Genomic DNA, 12,776 nt, shown 5'->3' with positions numbered 1-12,776 from the left:
AGCCAGATATTGAAAGATTTCAACATCATGACATGAAAAGAAACGTAGAAGTAGCAAGTGCTGGGACCAGATGGTATCCTTAGCAAGACTAGCACAGCTCCTCCTGGCAATTTTGTCAGAAGAACTCAGTGAATGAACGGTGCATGTCAGGACAATGCTAATTACAAAATTTCAAACTACAAGCTAATCCCATGTTTAACCACCATGAGGAATCTGTTAACACTGTTCATATCAGAGCATATCTACAACAATCTATTTAGGCAAAGATATTTCCTATGGGATGCAAACAGAAAACAAGAGGTACCAAGGTTCAGGATCTGATTGACAAGTTAGTTATGAAAACTGTCAAATCTTCAAAAAGAAACCTCAGGGTAGTGTGGATGCATTACAAAAAGCCCTTTTATTCAGGCTTGTGTTCAGAAATGCTGAAAATGCTGAGTCTGTATGAAACTGCAAATTGCATGGTAAATTTTAAAGCTTATTTATGACCACCAAATATTGGCATTTACCTATTGCTGATATCATCTGGGGGATCTTTCAAGGGAACTTTCTTCATTTTATTCTTTAGTACTTGTCTTTTGCCTCCACTTTGAGAAAAATTTGGCTGGACTTTGACATGAAAAATCATATACTTTTATTTTATAATCCTCAAATGCTTTCAAAGTGATATTAGAAGGACAGGGCCCAGATGTAATAAGAGATGGTCTGAGGAAATAGCAGAAGACATTTTAAAAAATATCTTTTAAAACTTGATGATTTCTTGATGAGGCTAAGAATAGTGGATTTAAGTACATAAATGAAAAGTTATTAGTTCTGTGATACACAAACTTCACGCAAACTGAGTAGAATATCTTTTCAGAAAAAGTGGTGAAGCAAGATATGAATGAAAAATATGGTAAATGGGAAGGGATATTATAATATATGTCATTACTGGCTGTTCAGTGCCAATGCAGAGTGCACACTAGAAAGAGCACTCCAAATAAGCTGTGTCATGTGCTACCAGTGCTATTTCTACAGGGCCTGGAAGAGATAAGAACATTGCCTGAACACTGGAAATGATGAAATGAAGTTCCTACCGGGTTTCCACAGACTGTTGGAAGCCAGAAAATCTGACATTTTATTGATCTAAAAAACTTCAGAAGCATATCCATAAAGACTATGAAAGAAACTGTTTTTTTCATGGGATGGATATCTCCAAGAACGGAAAAATAAATCTTGTACAGATCTCAATTTCTAAGGAAATAACTTGAAAAAACAATGAAAAGAGAAGAAAGCTATAATAATACTCTGTCACATGTAGATGCCTTGTAGTCTAAAAGGGCCCTTAAGCACTTGGAATTTTCCTTCAGCACATGGAAACTCCAAAAAAATTTGATTTCACATTTGTTACAATATTTGACCTGTAAGGATACAACTGATATCAAATAGAAGCTGAAATATTGGCAACTTCTACATTTCCTATACTTGTGGGATGAAAAAGTAATAAAATTAAGAAGAACAATTGTTTTTCTTGGTCTAGCAATATTTAAAGGTAGTTATCTATGATTAATTAACACTGATAAAAATAAGGATGTGATGTATAATAGCAGGGCTTGAGACTTCTCCAAACATACTTGTTAATGCACATTTTCAAGGCATTTCAAAGGCCAGTAGCTAGTTTCCTCTAGGTGATCCATTTTACCTTAGACTTTTTGAACCCAGTGACTCAGTAGAACTAAATTCCTCAGCTTTACAGCAGCTAGGAAGGTAGCTAAAAACTGCATATTCATTACATGCAAATGCTTGTTAGAATTGACACCCATGATTTGTTCACTACTCCTCCTATGGTACTTGGCATGCATGGTGAGCAATTAGTTTCATCACGTAACCTTGCTTTTATTCTCTGGTTAAATGATCAACTATTGTAAAAACAAGCATGATCAATAATGAATCTCTATTTAAGAGACTGGATTTTTCCCTGACAGCATACGCTTCTATTTGTGAGATTATGAGAACAACTATTCCCCAAAACTGCCAGAAGAATCCAGTTTACGTTATCAAAAATAAAGGGAAAAGGCATCCTCAAATTGAAAAGCTGTTCTGAATTAAAAAAAAAAAAAAAAAAAAAAAAAAAAAAAAAAAAACCCTGCAAATAAACAGCTGCTAAGAGTGCTAGTTAGTCTGGAATAGACAGCAGGTCCGTGTATGCATCCCTCTTCTGAGATCCACTCAAACTTTTCCATAGCCTCATCCTAGTAATTATAGTCTTTCACAGCAGCTGTTAGCACGTCTAGCTCAGAAGGTAGTATGAGTAAACTCACTATTTATTGAGGGCAGTGTAGAAATATCCAGACATAGCAGGAATCCTACTAATTCCTTAAAATTATCCAGAGGAAAATTCCTCCAACATTTGAGTCCAGTCTCTACATATTAAACTATCTGACTTTTAGAGGCTTGGTAGACGTAGCCTGAGCACAACAAAAAGCTTGGAATGGAAAAAAAAAAGGGGGGGGGGAGGGAGGATTTGGTCTAGTTCTAAGGTCAAAAGGAATGAAACCTTGGGTAGTTAGCCAGCCAAAAGTTACAACTATGAGACATTATTAATTCATATGAACAGGAAACAGAAAAACAAATGCATATACAGTAAATATTAATTGGAAAATATTCCTATTAGGCTCCACAAAAATCTTTAAAATCCTACATGTGATATCGCTACTCCAAAACATTTTGAAGTAGGACAATCTATTCTTTCTAAATGGAGATGTAAGTACAGACTTAGCAGTTATAGCCCCAGCATTAGCAATTTCATTCTTTTGATTGCCATCATGAAGGATATTTCGATGAAGAATGAAAAATATACTGAGAGTTCATTATTTCATATGACGAGTAACTACGTGGGCTTTTTTAAAAAAGAAAGGCTTAGATTTTTGTTTTACATTCGGTGTTTGACTTAAGATAATACCTTGACAGAACCTACCCAGAAGAATAAACAAAGCTTTCCTAACAGGAATGAGTAAACAACAATTTACTAATGCTTTTATCAGTACAAAATGAGGGGGGGAAAGTGAGAAAGTTAATGGATTTAATTCTCTCTTCTGAAAGTCTAGTACTAGACAAAATGTAGAAAGCTAAAATAGAAAGGTCAAGCTTTTGATTATCACAATGGATTTTAGGCAGAAAGGCATAAGGACTTATTAAAAGTATATTGAGAATCCGAGGGATAAAATGAGGCTTCAGGAATTAAAAAGATTTTAAGATAAACAGGGACAATAAGCTACAAGACAGAATACCTACAGAATAACAAAAAAGAAAAAATGCTACGAATTTTAAAATGAAGGAAGGCGTTTTGTAGTTGTTAGATTCTTTTATCAAAAAAGTCCCCTATCTTAGATAAATAGTAAAAATAACACTTAAGCACATGCAAAAGAAATTATAGGATTTTATACAGAAAGAATTTGCTATTAGAGGTATCACTTTCCTTCTACTGCTCTTTAATTTTTTTTTTTTACTGAAAGGAAAATAAAAATTAAAGTGGAAATAAACATCCTATTGATCATCTCAGACCTGAATATAGTCTCTCATGTAAGAAAATATCTCAGAATCTAATATACAAAAATATTAACTGATCAGGAATGTCTTCCTATCTTGTTTGCAATCAAACTGGAGGTCATACAAAAGAATGAAATGTTCATTTTCTTTAAGATTGGACAACTTTTCCCTCTTTTGACAAAGAAGCTGCTGAAAAAGGTTACTGAAGAAAAGAAAGACCTAAATGTAAATCTGAAAAAGAAAGGGATATGGATAGGCAATGGGGGAACACTGGACTTTCTTTGGTTTTTCTGTAATTAATTGTTATTGACTGATTATTTTTCAGTGATCATCCATCCACATCCTCTGCACCTCCTTTTATAAGGGAAACATTATAGTTATGTCTTGGGTTTTAACTGAGTATTCTAGGTATGCCTTGCACCCCTAGTAGGCATATGACAGAACAGAAATCTGCTAATTTGTACAGAGAAAAGTGTTACTCTGAGTGCCAAATTTTCTGAATCCATAAAGCTACAGGATATACATGTTTTTAAAAATGGCCTAATTTGCATTCTAAAATTGTACTGATTGTAGAAGCGTGGGTATAGGAACTGTCAGTTTTGTTAACAAAGGCCTAACATTGATTTTGTTTGAGACAACTCATTACCAATGTCAATAAAAAAATCAGAATAAAAGTGTCTCTACAGAGAAAGTAGTATCAGCCTAGCCAAATCATCAGCATATTTCTCTCATAGGGACAAGTCTTACATAAAGTGGTATATTCATGGAGTATTGATGCTTGGATATGAGATTAATAATCCTCTAATTGCTTCTGTACACCATTCATAGACAGTTCAGTTGATTCTCATAATGAGAGTAGATCTTATATGCACTGAGCTGTGCTGATTATCTGTTAATCTCTATTAGTTGGAAGGTAGCATATCAATGTTAGTCTACTAATTTAGACCGTCAGCTAAACACCTAAGTCCAGATGGGATTAATCCAGCCTATCTATAGTCTGTGTTTGTATGTCATTATTTATGACTAGATGTTTCAGGTATAGGAGTAACAAAACCCACACCTGTGACACTCCTTTCTCTGAAATCTTATTGCTGTGTTGCTGCTTACTAAGCTATGAGAGTAAATTCCAGCTCTGGAGTGTTGCAGGTAATAATAGCAACATACTTATAATATGAATTAGACACAGTGCTATATACCTTCCAAACAGACTAATGTAATACAATACTCTAAGGTCAAAGAAACTAATACAACATATCCTCACACCACAGCCATTCCGCTGCCAACTCTTTCTCTTCTATTTCTTCAAATAGTACACGAAACTGTCTGCAAAGGACTAAAATCAGCTGAGAATATCTTATTTAATAGAGGCTCTCCCACTGCATCTTTTTGTCAGAAGAAATGTCCCTGCATATATTAATGATTGAGCCTTGTATATCTAATTTTCAGACACATCAGATATGACTTTCCCAGTAAGACATATCAAGGAAAAAAGATCTAGTGCCATTGCCATATCACATTTACACCCAGATTAATGAAAGCCTCAAAATGCTCAGTTATCCTGGTTGCAGATCAGATCTACTTAGATCCTTAGTATTCCGAAATAAGTGCTGATGATGATCTGTGATTCATAATACCATCCAAAGAGCATATATGACAAGAAAAAAAATTACTGAGTGCATTATCAATGTCATTAAAAATTAGTTGCAGTTTACTTTGATAATCACATCATTATTATGTGTTTCAAGACAAAGAATTAAGGGACTACAATCATCAACTACAAGAGATATTTACTTTTACTTCATTCTATACTTCTCAGACAATCCCATACAAATAAAGACTAGTGGTAAAATGAATATCAGGAAGGCAGTATTTATATCTTAATTAGATCTTCCTAAAATGTGAAAATCTGATATTTTATAGGAAATGTCAAATAGTGTAAATTCACTTTCATTTTAAATAAAGGAGAAAATAAAAAAGGCAGATTTTTTCTCTCAAAGAGAGAAGATATCCAACAATAATAAACAAATGTTCAACGTTAATTTGAGTATGAAATTTAGAAAACAAAACTAAATACTTCCAGCTTTTAACAATGAGATGGAAATTTTTAATTGAAAATTTTAGTGAAAAACAGATGTTCCCATTTTTTTTCCCACAAAATCTCAATTATTTTTGATGGAACTGTTTCATCCAGCTCAGATTAGAGTAAGTGATCCTTACTGGATCCTTAAGTCAATTCTGTAGAGTTTAAGTCTCTTAATGTCTAAATCATTGATCTCAGTAAGTATTAAATTCTATTTTAATATGAATAACATAGTGACAGAATTAAACAATCTGAATTGAAGGCAATAGTATAATCAGTCATGAAATAAGAGACTGTGAAATATGAGGAGAGCAGCCTAACTAAAACAGTTAATAATCTTCCTTTGTAGAAAGCACCGAGGTAAACTTATTTTCTAGTTTGCAAAGAAGGAAACTATTTAACATCTTATTTCTATTACCTTGAATCTTATTTCTATTACCTTGAAAAATGTTGTTTTCTTATCAAGCATAAATTATAGTAAGTCTTCAAGGGGTAACAATGTTTTTGTATTTATTAAGCACAATCTTGTTCGTGTAAGAGGTTATTTTCTACTATTTAGAGTTTTGTGCTCTGCTTTTTCTTCTATCCATTCTTATGTAATTGCCTTCCCTTAATCATTCCTTCTGACAGCCTATATCTTTGAAATTCAGGGCTTATTTTCATGCTTACATGTGTCCTAGGATTTGTCAGAATATGAAGTCTACATTGGTATAAACACTGTTGCACTGATATAGAAAACAACTCTTTTTGTAAGTTGCTTCTTACCAAACTTTAGCTATGTAAATACTAGGCATCAAGTCTAAAGCTAGTCAATGAAGAGTGAAATGTGCTTCCATAGGATTATTCATCCTACAGACTTCAGAAAACTATTTTAGAATGGGATGAGTCCCTCTCTGGAAGAGCCAAATTCTTCCTGCAGAGAGTAGAAGAGTCCTGTCAATATTATACTGCCTATGTAGACACTGAAGGGCTGAAATGAATGATATAGAACTAGTGAGATGCAGTTACTCCAAAGATTTTATTCCTGCTGAGACCAAGAGAGAACATTGCTGCCGTTATATTTGCGGTTCACATATTTCTCAAGCCTCTATTAGACAACGCAGAGGGGAAAGTGCGGGTCTTTTCTAAAGACAGTTTCGCTCAATGTGCGTGAATAGTGCTCTGGCTCACGGCAGTAAAAATCTTGGTTAGCAAGTGCATGCTGCAACCTCCATCCTGTCAGCCAAGGACCTGCCTCTGGTCCAGTCAGCTTGACACATTGTCCTCGATACCCCACGACTGCCTTTTCAGCCGGCTGCTTTCCCCCCTCCCAGAAACCACACCATCTGCCATATGTTTAGGGCCCAGCCACACTCCTCTCTTTAAGAAGCAACTGTAGTAGCAGTGGAGTGCCTAAGACTAGGTACTCTATGGTTTTCTTCTTAAGCACATTCCATATTTGAGCAGGCAGAAAATCCATTCAGAAAACCAGTGCCTTTTCCATTATCAGTACAAATCTTCCCAAAGTGTAAAAATCTATTAAAGTATTTTGAAATCATCTTATATCTTAGAAAAGTTTTCTGCATCATCAAACCTTTACTGATGAATTTTTAGGTCTGGAAAAAAGCTTTATCGTGACAATATGTGGGTCATGTATGCAACACACAACACATTTGTGAGGCACAAATGGTGCTAACTTGTAAGAGATATGAAACCCATCATGAAATAGGATTCCTGGGACAGTGAACTTTGAGTATGTCTGCCAGATATAAGAATAAATTTTTGAGCTAAACTGTACTTGTAAAAGCAATGTCTCTTCCTTGGTCTAGAAATTTTCTTCTAGAAAATTCACCTGCCATTTCGATGAGATCTTCATGAATTCACTTAATTTTTGATTAAAAGGGATTTAATATTTCTATTGTGTCCTAAATTTGAGAATGTTGCCAAAATTGAGATTTAAGAGAAGGGGGGAAACATTGTTAAAGGAGCTGCATTAAGTTCTCACTTAACGTCTCTCTTTTTAGGATCAGCTCCTCCTTAAAAAGGCACATCAATATTACTAGCTCAAACTTCTGTAAACTTAAAAATGAGGACAAATATAACAGAAATAACCACCTTCTAACTGTGGGAAAGTCATTCAGAAATGAAAGCTGAACGAAGATTTAAAAAAAAAAAAAAAAAAAAAAAACAAGGAAGAAGAAGAGATGTCTACAAAGAAGGCACTAGCAGAAAAAAAAAAAAGCTGTGTTAAAACTAGTCGCTAGAGGAGAAGGGACATGTGATAATAGAGGAGAGCTTATTTTTTTGGACAATATTAAAAAAACCTAAAAAATTAATAAAATAAAATAAAAGATGCAGGCAATAGAATTCCAATGCCAAAGTCTCTGCTCTGGCACTGTTTAATTTACTAGAACGGGCATAAGTATAGGATCTCACTTTTCATGAAACTTATGGAAACTTAATTATTTCTAAACTTATTTTTTTTCTAAATATTTTGTCATCTGTCTCATTTGCCTGTGACTGATGAAGAAGCTCACAAATTAGTGGAAGCATGCACACCAGCCAGTGTGTCAAGGTGTGCAGGCAGATAGCGAATCTTGCTCACTATCAAAATAATGACGTGAAAACGGCAGAACACTATAGAAAGCAAAAAGGGGGTATTAGCTTAAAAGAGAAGTATCCAGGTAACTGTATCATAAATATCAAATACAGATACAAGGTCAGCAAAACTGTGGCAGAAGGGAAAGGATAAGCAGGGCCTGGCTCTCTGTTTGGATGAGTATGAGGATGGTAAAGGGGAAGAACTTGGGGCGGAGGAGGAAAGGGAATGTAAGATGTGAGGTAAATCGTGTGACTGAGACTTTAAGGGGTTCCCACCGAGCTGCCATGCGCCTGATCAGTGGAGCTTGCAGCAGGACGATATAACTGTCATTGCTTTGATTATCTTTGTACCAGATTTCCTTCCATGACAGGGGCACCTGGGGTGCTTTGCCTGACACTGGCAGGAGAGCACTTGGAGGGGATGAACCCAACATCCTTACATCCTAACACACGGCATAAGCTTCATTTCCTAAAAAAATGAATTTCTTTGGGAAATGAAGCTGGGGTGCTGCTCCAGTGCTTCTTTTTTCTTTACTGGGAGCTGTTTCATGTTATCATGCTTCCTGTTACATCAGTGGTGTTAATTCACATTTACATTGGCCTGAAGTAAAAAAGCAGATACCAACAGATATCCTGTAGCAGAATATTCCCTTACGGCTTTGTTCTTCACTGTCCGTTCTCTCCTGAAGGATATCCTGAATAGAGGAAATATTAAATGTTAATATTTTTATTTGGTGAAGCTTTACATTGAAATTAAAAGAATGTGGAATGATCAAAATGTAAATTGAACTCTAACAGTCAGTCACAACACTTTTCATGATTGCCATTCAATCTTAACTGTACCCTTGTCCTCACCAAAGCCCGTTTAAGGACAACTTTACCTTGAATGTTCCACTGTTATGAAAAGAATCAGCAGGGGCTGATAATTGGTACTGTGAGTTATGCTGTGTCTTTCAAAGTTTGTGAAACAGGGATTCTTCCAAAATAAATGAGCATGCCCTTTGTGTGTTCTCCCATTCTGATGATTTCTGCCTGACAGAGTGGTGGTTCTGAAGCAGAATTAATGTAGCCACACAGGGAAGTAATTAGGTCTGTGCGACACAAGAAGAGGTTGAATGACAGCAAAGTTCGTAAGGACAATTAGCGAAAATTCTGTTGAGTTCCTGAAGTGTTATGTAGATATTAAACCCATCACAGTTGGCCACTTCAGTCACATACATATACTCATTTTCTCTTGTCCTTTTTTATGCCCAATCTCATTGTCCATGACTTCCTTAAGTAATTTTCATCTCCAGTATCAATAGAGGCTATGTCTTACTCTATCTTTTTGAGGAAATATGCAATAAATTTCGATGCACAAAGAGAAAACTGTATGCACAAGCTGCACTCTTTGGACAGCAAACGGTTTATGAGCCTTGACAATCTAATTTACAGTCTTTCTATTTGTGCATTCAGAATATGCTCTGTGTCTAACAGGAACTCCTATTAATTACCACATGAAACAAAAGCATCATTGTTGTGACATAAAATATAGAAGATTATTTTAAAACTACACATCTGATGATGTATCATAGTTGAATGAATTTAGAATCAGTGTAAAAGAAATTTGATAATGCTTTATCCCAGCTTGGGATATATAAACCAAAGAAAATCTCATTTCTCAGATAAATAAATCAAATTTTAACAATAAATGAAAAAAATAAAACAACCATTGCAAGTTACTTGATGAAATGTATCTTGGCAGTTTCGGAGTGTTTAAGGCCAACTTTGGCAGATTACTGGCCTGCATTTGCTATGTTGCTGTTCTAAGAATAAAGTAACGTAGTGTAAGAGGATTGTTTCCCTGGAGAATTTACTACTGAAGGAAAAATTAATTTATAATTATACATCTCCATAAAAATTAATAGAAATGTTGAAAATCAGAAAAAACAAGTCCTCAACTAGTTATAAGGCCTGAATACTACTTTTAACATGTATACATCATTTTCATTACTGCTGAAGGGATTTAGGTATGTACATTGAGGACTGAGCCTAGCTGGTTGGACTTTTCATTGTAATTTATATTGAAAATTCAGATTTTTTTTTCCTGCACAAGAATTGTCTGAGGGAAAATTACATTTATTCAAATGGTTTGTAAAATAAGTTATACATAAACTTGAAGTGAAAGAATATATGTGAGCTGTTCACAGAATGTTAATTCCTCTGGTTTTTTTCATTCACTCCTTATGCAAAATTCAGTACTTGAGCAGTATGACAAATGATCTAATTCATGTGAGGTTATTTCTGTGCCTTGTGTATGTACCCTTAACCTATCTTAAATACTTACATTTTTACTCAGCCTGTAATTCATTTAGTCATTAAAAAGAATGCTATCTTCTCAGCAGAGGAACCTATATTTCTATTGCAACAATAAAATATAAACATAACTGTTATAAACCTCTCTAACAATGACTTTTCATTAATACTTCTATCTGTTATATACGCCATGTTGTCTGTAATACTTAATAACTTTTGTAAAATGACTTTAAGATTACTACTTAGCATTTTGGAAAGTCAGAGTTTTGCCAAGGAACTTAAATAAGAGTGTAGAAAGCTGTGCAGAAGCATACTTTAAAGGAAAATAAAAATAATAACCTTGGTCTTGATGTCTCATGATTTGCAACAACTGGATCTATTTTAGCAGCTTTGGCAATGTTATGCTTTTCACAGCCCTCGAGGAAGGGAAAAATGTAAACAGTTCTTTTAATCAGGCAGCTGGCAGAGAAAGAGAAACTAAATCTTTCTCTTCTCTTTATATCTAGAGTAGCAGTGGTATGTAATTTATAAAAGAGTTATCAATTAGTGACAGGACATATCTAGCTGTTGTGTTCATGTAATGAAATGGTACTAGATGTTATGTTTCTCCATGCCTTGCAGATGGGTTACTGGGCTATAAACTATAGATCTGCTGTTTATGTATAGAAAGGGCCACTTTTAGAGAGATATCTGTTAGTTCAGATATTACTCAGTTTCTGTGAAGCAGCATCCAGGGTCAGGATCCAAGGATCATCGCTGCAAATGAGGGAATGGGTCAGTCATTGGCAGGAAATATTATAACTGAATTTTTCTTACTGTGTTTAGCATAGGGTTCCATTATCTGTCACCAGGTAGACCTGTTTTGCTTCTTGACTTCTAAATACTCATTAGATACAAAATGTTCTCATGGACCAGTCTGATTACCAGGGTTCTGTTTTATGTACTTTACAAGAACATTCTTTCTATTAAGATCACAAATTCCATTTAAACCTACTCTAAGGGAATTAAATAGAGTGTATTATATTAAATGTCATGAACTTTATTTTTCTTATGAATGTCAGTAATTAATCTAGAGCTGACCTTTGACAGACATTTTAAGAACTCCATTGAAGCATTTTTCCCTGCTCTGCAAATTCTTGCACATCTTTTCATTTGTCTGTGTATTCGTAAAATACAACATGAACTGACTTTTTTAAGCCTTATGGCAATTCATTCCAGAACAAGTTTTGTAAGAGAGATCTAAAAAATAACTGAGTACAGAGAAGTGCCAAATTTTGGAGCATATTAGGAGGCATCCAGTGCTTTGAATACCAAACTGAGTGGTATTCAAAAGCAAAGAGCTGAAGAGATGATGAAATCAATGAATAAAGTCACAAAGAACTACAAAATAATTGCAACATGTCACCCTGACATGACCCAATGTACCCTTACATTGACGCAACATCACAAGGAAAACATTGCAAAGTAAAATCAAGGCATCCTGCTGTGATTACTTTGTAGCTCCTCATGACTATTTGACACATTTTCTTATCTCCTTTCACTTCCTTCTCACACCTGACTTCTTAGAGGGGCCAGGTTATTTCACATTGAGTATCTTTCTCCCTCTTTTTTTAACACCCTTTTCATTATTTTGTTGGTCAGGAACGATTTTCAGTGACCTTGGTTTATTGTTCATGACTTTATACTTGTGAAGGAACTCTAAGGTAACTGCAGAGATCCTTACTGTGCTGTTATTTTCTGAGTTTCTGGCCATAGGCAATGAAAAAAAGGTTTTTTAAGTCTTGCTGACTGTACAGGAACTATAGGCATGGATCAAAAAATAATACATGTCCCAGCACTCCAGATGGGTCTCACTAATTCAGCCCTTTGTGAGTCTTCATATTATGATTTAAGAAAATATGTTACCTTTGTAAAAAGGAGAATCTTCAGACTTTTAGAGTCTAAAATTTCCACCCTAATGCAAAATCAGAGGTATAGATTCAACACAGCACATGGTTTTAAGGTTGTTCTTACAGATTTAGAGCATGCAGCCATTTTCTGTTCTATGAAATTACTTCCCATGAAATAAACTGTCCAATTTGCATTTTATTCTGCTATCCTGGTATTTGATCCTCCATTTATTTTTTAACTCCCACAGCACTCACTGCAGGGTGATGCCAGCTGTTGAGTCAGCAACATGAATACAACTCAGACGTTATGATTACTCAGTTTTATCTTCTAGTCTCCCATGAGGCAACCACCTGCTTTGTCGCAAAGAAAAATGACTCCTATTGCATGAAAGCGGATACCTGTA

This window comes from Rhea pennata, chromosome 1 (genome assembly GCF_028389875.1).
Source record: "Rhea pennata isolate bPtePen1 chromosome 1, bPtePen1.pri, whole genome shotgun sequence".
NCBI classification, from domain to species: domain Eukaryota; kingdom Metazoa; phylum Chordata; class Aves; order Rheiformes; family Rheidae; genus Rhea; species Rhea pennata.
This window is presented reverse-complemented; position numbering follows the sequence as displayed.